Source organism: Desmodus rotundus, chromosome X (assembly GCF_022682495.2).
Source record: "Desmodus rotundus isolate HL8 chromosome X, HLdesRot8A.1, whole genome shotgun sequence".
Taxonomy (NCBI): Eukaryota; Metazoa; Chordata; class Mammalia; order Chiroptera; family Phyllostomidae; genus Desmodus; species Desmodus rotundus.
The window spans coordinates 79,930,987-79,941,147 of NC_071400.1; the positions used below are offsets into that span (position 1 = coordinate 79,930,987).

A 10,161-nucleotide genomic window follows, 5' to 3' on the forward strand; every position below is an offset into this window, starting at 1 on the left:
AATCATTGTAAACATCTTTGCACCCAATGGAGGAGCACGTAAATATGTAAAGCACATCTTGATGGACATAAAGGGAGAGATTGACAGTAGTACATTCATAGTGAGGAATTTTAACATCTCATTGACATCAATGGATAGATCATCCGGATGGAGAATCAGCAAGGATACAGTGATATTAGATGACATACTAGATCAGGTGGATTTAATTGATATCTTAAAGAGCATTTCACCTCACAGATGTAGAATATACCCTTTTTTAAAGTGTTTGTGGAACATTTCCTAGGATAAACCACAAGGTAGGACACAAAACAAGTCTCAATAAATTTAAGAATTTTGAAATCATATTAAGTGTCTTCTCTGAACATAGTGGTATGCAACTAGAAATCAATCACAGGAAAAAAAAAAAACCCTGGAAAAACACACAAAGACGTGGGGGCTAAATAACACATTACTAAACAATGAATGGGTTAACAATGAGATCAAGGAAGAAATCAAAAGATACCTGAAACAAATAAAAATGAGAACAAAGCAACCCCAAACTTACAGGACATACTGAAAGAACTCCTGTGAGAGAGATTCACAGCATTATAGGCCTACCTGAAGAAACAAGAAAAATCTTAAATCTAACTTTACACTTACAGGAACTAGAAAAAGAACAAAGCCCAAAGTGAGTAGAAGAGAGGACATAATAAAGATCAGACCAGAAATAAACAAATAGAATCTAAAACAATTATATGAAAGATCAGAGAAACTGAGAGCTGGTTCCTTGAAAGATTAAAAAAAAAACTCATCAAGAAAATAAAAGAAAACCCAAATAAATCAGATCAGAAATGGAAGAGGAGAAGTAACAACCGACACCATGGAAATACAAAGGTGTGTAAGAAAACATTACAAAAACTATAATGTGGCAACACATTGGAGAATCCGGATGAAATGAATAAGTTCCTAGAAGCATATAATATTTTAAAACTGAATGAGGAAGAATCAGAAAATCTGAATAGACAGATTACCAACAAATAGAATTCCTGGACCTGATGGATTTACAGGTGAATTTTACCAAACATTCAAAGAAGAACCAAGTGCCCTTCAGTACATGAGTGGTTAAAAATGTGGTGATATATTTACACAATGGGATACTACTCAGCTATAAAAAGACGGAAGTCTCATCTTTGGTGACAGCATGAATGGACCTGGTGAGTATTATGGTAAGGGAAATAAGCCAGTCAGAGAAAGACAAATACCATATGATCTCCCTACTATGTGGAATTGAATAAGCAAACAAAGTAGAAACAGTTTCATAGATACAAAAAACAGACTGACCACTGTCACTAGGGAGGGTGTTTGGGGAAGTGGATAAAAAAGGTTAAGGGGTTAAGGAAAAAAACTCAGACACAGACAACCATATGGTGATGACCAGAGGGCAAGCAGGTCGTTGGGAAGTAGAAGAGGGTAAAGGGTGGCCAAATAGTGACAGAAGGAGGCTTGACTTGGACGATGGACACACAGTTCAATATACCGATGATGTATTATAGAATTGTACACTTGAAACCTATATAATTTTTTAATGTCACCCCAGTAATTTCCATTAAAATGGTACAGCGTGGTGAGTGAGAAGTGCAAGACTGTGGCTGCAGAGGTCACAGGGTAGGGGGAGCATGTTGTGGTCACGGGGTTCCCAGAGAGGCCTGGGCCCTGGGGACCATGCCACTCACAGAGACATGGAGGAAGAGGGCAAGAAGGGCAAGAAGGCTGGACTTGTGTGGACATTTAAGCAAGTCTTTCCCAACGGTGAAAAGAGCAGAGATAAGCAAGTTCACGAGAAGGTGACAGAGCTTCGCCCTTGGCACATGGCAGTGCTGTCCCTGCCTGGGTGAGTGGAGTCTGACAGACTGCTGAGTGCCAGCCTCGAGAAGGAGATGAAGTGTTTAGGTCAGTTGTCATCCGTATGAGGACACCTAAACCCATCCAGTAGGACAGAGATCCTGCACTTCATAAATAATGCAGAGAGAGCCCACCAGCTCCCCAGATACCTGACCCAGGAACACAGTGGAGGTCATTAGCCTGTCTGCCTACAAAGTGAAGCTGGCCTGGAGGGACAGGGAGGACACCATCCCCATCCCTGACATTGTACTATGCCTTACATGCAGGGTGTCACCTCCTACCTGGTATTCCTGAAGACAGTGCAGAGGACCCTGGTATCTCCCCCAGCCAGAGTCTGTGTGTGGAAAGTTCTAGAGGCCTCACCACAGGCTCCATGTTGGAGAGTGCAGTGGGGCCTGGGGAGGCCCGCTGCCTGGTGATCCTGGCCAATGAGAGCAAAGTGGCCGCAAAGGAGCTGCAGGCCCTACTCAGGAAGGTCTTCTGGATCGTGTACCCAGTGTCCACCATTAACTGTCTGGACAGAGCCACATTGGATGGGGCCTTAGCACCACCCACCACCTTGTCCCTCCACAGTGCTGATGACACTGCCAACAAGGTGGACATGAAGGAGCCATGCACTACAGACACCAGCACCTTCTCTATCCCTGAATGGGTGCACACAGGAGACATCTCACCCTTGTCCTGCATGCCCATGCCAAGACATTCCATGACAGTGAGCTGAGCGTCATGGATGCGGAGCTGCTGCAGGATTACATGTCATACTGCAAACCAAGCTGCCCTTGCAGGAGGTACAGTAGTCCACGGCACTGCTGCATGAATCATAAGGAGTAAACTCCTTTCAAATTAAGTGTTGTAATATACGACCTGGCTGGTGTGGTTCAGTGGATTGTGTGCCGGCCTGCAAACCAAAGGGCTGTCAGTTCGATTCCCAGTCAGGGCACATGCCTGGGTTGTAGGCCAGGTCCCCAGTAGGGGGCGCACGAGAGGCAACCACATTGATGTTTTTCTCCCTCTTTCTCTTTTCCTTCCCCTTTCTCTAAAAATAAATAAATAAAATATTTAAAAAGTAAAATAAAATACATTTAAAAAATTTGTTTAAAAAGTTTACTGTAGTGTGAAAAAAAAGAATAAGTGCATTCTTGTTATTGGGGGCAATTATCAATTTGACACAATTAGTTAAACATGTAATTTTTCCACTTAGTCCTTTTGCCTTTGCTTATTGTGAATTGTGTCTTGTGAAATGGTCAGTTATTTATATATGTGAATTGATCACTTTTATGGTTTCTGGACTTAGTGTCACCTTTAAAAGTACCTTTTCCATTCTGTGATTATCCTTTGAAAATCTTCTATCATTTCCTTTAGGAAATGTTATAGGAATGGTGGCAGCAGTCCCTGACGTTCTAACCTCTCCTTCCCTGCCTTGTTCCTCCTCTTTTGACATTTGAAATTTATAATATCAAATTATTAGTTTCATTGTCGGTCAAAATGCAGGACACTGGAAATAACATTTATATTCTATACTTTGACATTATATATCCATGCAAATTCTAGTCTCAAATATTTTCTGAGATTTACTCCGTTAGTGTGATCATTCTTCATGGATAAGCTTCAAGACATTCTAAACTCCACTTATTTGTTTACTGTATTTCTGTCCTCAGTCTATCGCTCTTTGGAAATTTAAAAGACCTGGTACAGTGTAAGGAAGCACATATAATAATTTTGGGCCCAGGTGGCAAACACAAGGCCTACAGGCCGAATCTGGCTTGTTTTATCTGGCCCAGCACCTTGTTTCTACCCGGCGGCAGCACCGAGCCCCTTGCCCCTAGTTAAGGACTAGTTACATGTACACAGTCCTAACGTTACATTTGGCCCTTTGAAGGCAACCGCGAGGCTAATGTGGCCCCCCGGTGAAAATGAGTTTGATACCCCTGGTTTAGGTGCAGATGCAGGAAAGAGGGCTTGCAGTGTTCATTAAATTGAATTAATATTTGAAATAAAAGTAATATACTTTTTAAAAGGTGATTTAATGACTTGGAAAATTTAATTACAGTGATATGATTTAATTAAAGTGTCACAAAACATTGGTATCATCAGAATTGATTTGTGAACATCCTTGCAGTTTTAGATGATGAAGCTACAACAGCAGATAAAATAACTTTTCCCTCAAGAGTCAAAGAAATGAACCTGTGATACAAAAATATATATAATAACTCGACACTGTGTCTTCCTCCTCCTCCTTCTCCTCCTCTCTCTCTCCCTCCTGTCCTCCCTCCCCCTCTCCTTTCCTCCCTCTTCCCCTCTCTCTTGCTTTCATTACTTATTTCCATCTCTTCCCCTTTTTTCTCTTACATTTTGTGCTGATTTCCTACTTGAGTCATACACTGATTATTCTGATTTCAGAAATTAAGTTCTGTAATTTCCCCTTGTGTGACAGAGCAGAAGGTGAGACTGATTCCCATCAAACATCTCATTACCACTCAAAAGAACAATTTGGACTCATTTCTTAAAGATTATGTTTGCTATTACGTGTCAGTGATCCATTAAAAAATTGTATCTTAATACAAGCCTGAATGGAGTTAAATTATAACTTATTTCCAATGTCAATGAGTTGACTTATGCTAATCTTGGCTTTGAAGGCAACCAAAGTGTTATATATTCTAATGTTTCACTCTTATTTATGGGTCCAGTATTTTAAAATATATTTATAATATTTAAATGTCAATCGTATGCTTATTTTTATCATGCTAAAATATATATAATGTAAAATTTACCATTTTAAACGTTTCTAATTGTAGTGTTGGTGACATGAAATATTTTTATGTGGTGGCGGAACCATCATCACCATCCCATCTTCAGAACTTTTTCGTCTCCCCAAACTGCAGCTCTATATGCAAGATGTGTTTAAGTTCTTGCTTTTAATTTTTAGGGTATATAACTAAAAGTGAAATTGCTGAATTATATGCTAATTCTATGTTTAATTTTTGAGAAACCACCATACTGGCTTTTTTATGTCGGCTGCGCCATTTTACATTCCCACCAGCAGTATACGAGGGTTCCAAACTCGCCACATCCTTGTCAACACTTGCATCCTAAAGGAATGAAGTGGCATTTTATTGTGGTTTTGGCTTTCACTTTCCTAGTAATTAGTGATGGTGAGTATCTTTTCATGCAGTCATTGGCTATTTATATATTGGAGAAATGTCTCGTCTGACTTGTCGTACATTTTCAGATAGTGTTGTTGGTTGGTTGGTTTTGTCGGTGTCTAGTCATGGGGGTTCTTTATATATCCTGGAAACTAACCCCGTATTTGGTGCGTGACTTGCAAATATTTTCTCTCATCGTGCGGGTTACCTTTCGCTTTGTTGATAGTGTCCTTTGGGGTATAAATTTTGATATAGTCCAATTTATCTACTTTTGTGGTTATTGCTTATGCTTTTGGTGTTATTTCCAAAATTCAACGTGGAATCCAGTGTCATGATGCTCTTCTTCTATGTTTTCTAAGAGTTTCTGGAGTTTTAGCTCTTACATTTATGTCTTTGACCCATTCTGAAGTATGTTTTGTGTATGATGTATGGTAAGGGTCCAAGTTTATTCTTTTGCACATGAATATTGTTTTCCCAACATGATTTGTTGAAAAGGCTCAAGCTTCTCTTTGTGTCTGTTTCCAAGTCCTATTTTTTTAAAGCACTGTAGATGAAGAACTTCATCCTCTCACAATGATTTCTGTTTCTATTTGTTTTTTGGAAACTTTCACATGAACTTGAGAGATAAAGAACTGTATTGTGTACTAGTAAATTTTAGACATGCAATAAGCCATCCTTCAATGACACAACCAATTATTGTCACAAATGCTACTCTCATCTCTCAACTCTGTCACCTTTACCCCAACACTGAAGTATTAATAGAAGAAATGAGAGGAAAACATGATATATAGGTTGATAGGCGTCTGAGGCATCAGGAAGGCAGTATGAGAGAGGCGCTTGTATTATTGATTAGTACTGCCTTCATCGTATATTAGTGAAGAATCCTAAACCACATAGATCTTCAGATTACACAGTCTTAAGAATGGACCTGGACACATAAAAATAATTAATAAAATAAAAATAAAATGGACATTTTTAGTTTGCCAATGCCTCTCTTTCAAGCCAGAAGAATCATTTCTTTGCGTTCCTTGCAGACTGTCACACAGAAGATACTGTAGCTGTTGGAGGCGTGCGCGTAGATGGGGCTTCTTGCTTTGCTCTTAGTCCACCTGTGCTTTCACTAGAAACGACATATTTGGGGAGGGGAGGATACGGGTATGAAACAGGCAATGAGCCAGAGTTCCGTCAGTAGAATGTGAAGACAAGCAAGGCTCAGAATGACTGGCAACATGCTACTGAAGTGGAGCACAATCAACATTGGGACTCGAATGTAATTTAAAGTTGCTCTGAATGTTTAGGGTATATAACTAGAAGTGAAATTGCTGCATCATATGCTAACTCTATGTTTAATATTTGAGAAATCACCATACTGTTGTTTTTTTTAAGATTTGATTTATGTATTTTTAGAGAAGGGAAGGGAAGGAGAGAGGAAGAGAAACATCAGTGTGTGGTTGCCTCTCGCACGCCCCCTACTGGGGACCTGGTCCGCAACCCAGGCATGTGCCCTGACTGGGAATCAAACTGGCGACCTTTAGGTTCGCAGGCAGGTACTCAATCCACTGAGCCACAGAAGCCAGGGGTCTGTACTATTTTTTTATGGTGGCTGCACCATTTTACATTCCCACCAGCAACATCTTTCCTCTTTGGCATGTGGCCAAAGAGGAAGGATTCTGTAGGTACGTTGAAATGGTCCAGGGGATGATGAAGGAGCAGTAAGAGGCGGCTATTGTAGATTTCATCTGAGCAGGGGCTTTGTCTACTCTGAGTAAACACACCTGTGGCAAGCCAAGAGCATAGGAACTATACTAACCTCGGAACAGTTAGGTATATATTTTGAAATAATAGAAACACACATATTCAATTTATTTCCTGATGTGAAAAGAGGCAGTATGCCAAGCGGCAAAACCTAGATATTGAACATCAAGGTCAAAAAGATATGGATTCCAACTCTGGCCATCCTATTCCCTGCCTGTATCACTGTGCGCAAGTTACCTTTTCTTTATCTATAAAGTGGCAGGAAGCATTTTTAGAGTACAAAATAATAACCCAAGCTGAGAATTGTAAAGTTTGCTGTACAGTGTCTGGCCCATTCATGAAAGATAATTGACTTCGTTGTTGCGGTGGTTTCCAGACAAAGAAGAGGATTGTGTCAGCGTGGTTGGAAACAGCGAATTGCCTATGAACCGATCTTTCCGTCACAACCAAGTTTAAGTGGATCAGCCAGTACAGTGCAATTTATATTGTGCACAAGTATAGATACAGGATCACCATGGGCCTCAAACAGAAGAATGAAAATTAACTTAGAATAGTTAACATAGCATCCATTTTAAATATTTTTGCAAGGGCCCGTTTTTAAGTGGCAGAACATAGAAAGGGCAAAGGTTAAGTCCTGTTGAGTATGTAACGTGTACATTTTGCACTGTGGAGCCCCATGTGAGCCATGCTGCTCTGGTATGTGAAGTTTAATTGAATTATTTCAACTTTTCATCTTTTGAAATAATTTTGGTTTAGATTTTTCTTTCCTGTATTACTTTGTATCTCTTAAAGATGTCTATATTGCAATCAGTGGCCCATCAGTTATGTGTTAGAATCCAAGATTTTCCCTAAGACTTAAACATGAATAAAGAGTTAAGTAAACAAACACTAGAATCTTTAAAAAAAATTAAATGATAGAGCAGGCAATGCCAATTAGAAAAACACTGTTACCTTACCTTAGGCTTCTACTTTGGTAAATGTTAACATTTAACCTGTTGCTAACACTTAATGCCACTATTTCAATAGTTACCCATTTGTGTATAGTAAATGTTTCAAAACGAACTTCCCATTTGATGAAGCAGACTTGACAAAATGCTTATAAGAATTATAAGAACACATGTGTCCATTAACATATCAGTTTAAATTCAGAGAAAAGGAGCATAGCCTCTTGCAATTGCCATGATATACAGTGATAGAGAGTAACTTGAAATGCTGAATTATCTCATGCCCAGCATGTCTTCTGTGCCTGCCAGTAAAATAAGCAATGAAGACAATGAGGACAATCTTGCTAGGGCGCCCCCCAATGGCCACCGTATTCGGCATATTATTGTCATCTAACTCCTCCTTCCACAGATGTACACTTCAAACTCGAAAACCTGGACCCATCCAAATTCTGAATATGTTGATTAAAGAGGTGTTTGGGACCTGAAGGTTTTCCTCAGGATTACATTTATGGGAATTTCCGATGGTGGCTTGAAAGGCTCTCAGTGAGTCATTAGAAGCTTTAAAAGGAGGATCCCTGGTGTCACGCAGAATTGTTCGTAACTGGATTCCTTATAGGAAAAACAGGGTAGAACTTGCATCCATTCCAAAACTGAAGATGAGAGTGACATTTTTGCTGCAGAGTTCCAGTGTGCCTAATTGAGAATTACAGCTCAGTGGTCTTATTTAGATGGATAGTGAATACTCTTGTCGCTGTGGCTTACAGCTTCTCTCTTGAGAGATGATTTGTCATCACCCCAAGCTACAAGAAAACCAGTTCCATTTGCGACACACAGATAGGGTTTGGCAAATGTACGTTTATAGTTATCAGCATGCAAAACACAGTTTCTTCTTGTGTTATTAATTATCGTATTTTTATACAAACAACTGTAAACATACTTTTGCCCCACGCTGCACTGTATTTATAAGCGGGTAGACAACTGGTAGCTTTTGGCTTTGGATACCTTGTTGGCAACATCTGTTCTGGCTCACAGGGTGTTTTTTCCATGCTGAAGTTATTTGAAGGGTATTTTTGGATAGTAACTTCACAGAGTTTAATGGTTACATTATGCATGTATTCATCTGGGTTCCTCTGACATGTCAGTGTTTTTCATCTCTGTTGGCCTTGCCGTCAGGTACGGGTTCCAACATCTTGATTCCTCCTGTGCTTGCTTTGGGAGAAATGGTTGTGATGATAAGTTCTGAACAAAACTTAACAGCTGGATACTATAAGGTGTTGCACGCCTTATGAAATTGGGGATTGATATATATCCTTCTTAGAAAGCAATCCCTGCACTCACAGTAGAAGCATTCTCTTCACCACAACAGCTGCTGTTCAAGTTCTTCTGCATTAGATGATGAATTCAAGGTCACGTTCTTTTTAAAGATTTTATTGGGGTGGGGTGGAGTGATGGGGAGAAAAGGCATACAACTGTAATTTAATAACAATAAAAATTAAAAAAAAAGATTTTATTGATTTTTATAGAGCAAGAAAGGGAGGGAGAAAGAGAGGTAAACATCAATGTGTGGGTTGCTTCTTGCGCGCCCCCTATGAGGGACCTGGCTCACAACCCAGGCATGTGCCCTGACTGGGAATCAAACCAGCGACCCTTTGGTTCACAGGCTGGTGCTGAATCCACTGAGCCACACCAGCCAGGGCCAAAGTCACATTTTTATCGCCACTTTGGTGTGATTGTTCCTCAAGAGGGCAGCAGGAGAAGTCCATTGTGCAAGCCTCTCAGTGGCCTGTTATACACCGCCCATGTACTGTGTGTCAGCCCTGCAAGTAGCAGCGGGAGCCCCTGCCTCCTCCAAACACCCCCGAAGGATGCCAGGGGCATGATCCTGGTGCCAGGAGGCCCAGATGGGTTTTCCTTCCACCTCTACCATGTGCCAACGTCTCTGATGTGTCTGTCTACATTTGGAAGTTAGGGAATAGGCAAAAAGACAAGTAGTCCAGAGGTTAGAACTTGGCAGGGAAAGAAACATTCCAGCAAATCTGAGGTGCACCCTGACTCTGTCTCCTGCAGCTTGGGCCCTGCAGAGCAAGAAAGAGATGTGCGTAGCACAGACGGCTTTGCCTATCCTGTGGCTGTAATCATGTCGGCTCTCTGCTGTGTTGTTACCAATCACAAGCTTTCCAACTTAGACAAGCCTCCTGCTTCAATGTGACTGAATGGGCGAGGTTTTCCTTTATGGCCATATCCTAATATTTAGTAAAGTCAGCCACTAAAGGATTTAAATATTGTATTTGACCTTTTTCAATAGTCATTGCCAGTAATGGCGTTGTTTCTGCACCTGCCTTACTATGCTACTCCTTTCTTAGTTCTTCCAGAAGCTAACTCTGATGTGAATTTTAGTTTGCCAAATAGTTAATAAGGGAGGGCTCAGGGATCAGACC

General features: G+C 40.5%; 1 pseudogene; it reads left to right on the forward strand.

The window, feature by feature from the left end:
* Positions 1 to 1,718: 1,718 nt before the first annotated feature.
* LOC112302010 (cerebral cavernous malformations 2 protein pseudogene) lies at positions 1,719 to 2,705 on the forward strand (annotated as a pseudogene).
* The last annotated feature ends 7,456 nt before the right edge of the window (positions 2,706 to 10,161 follow it).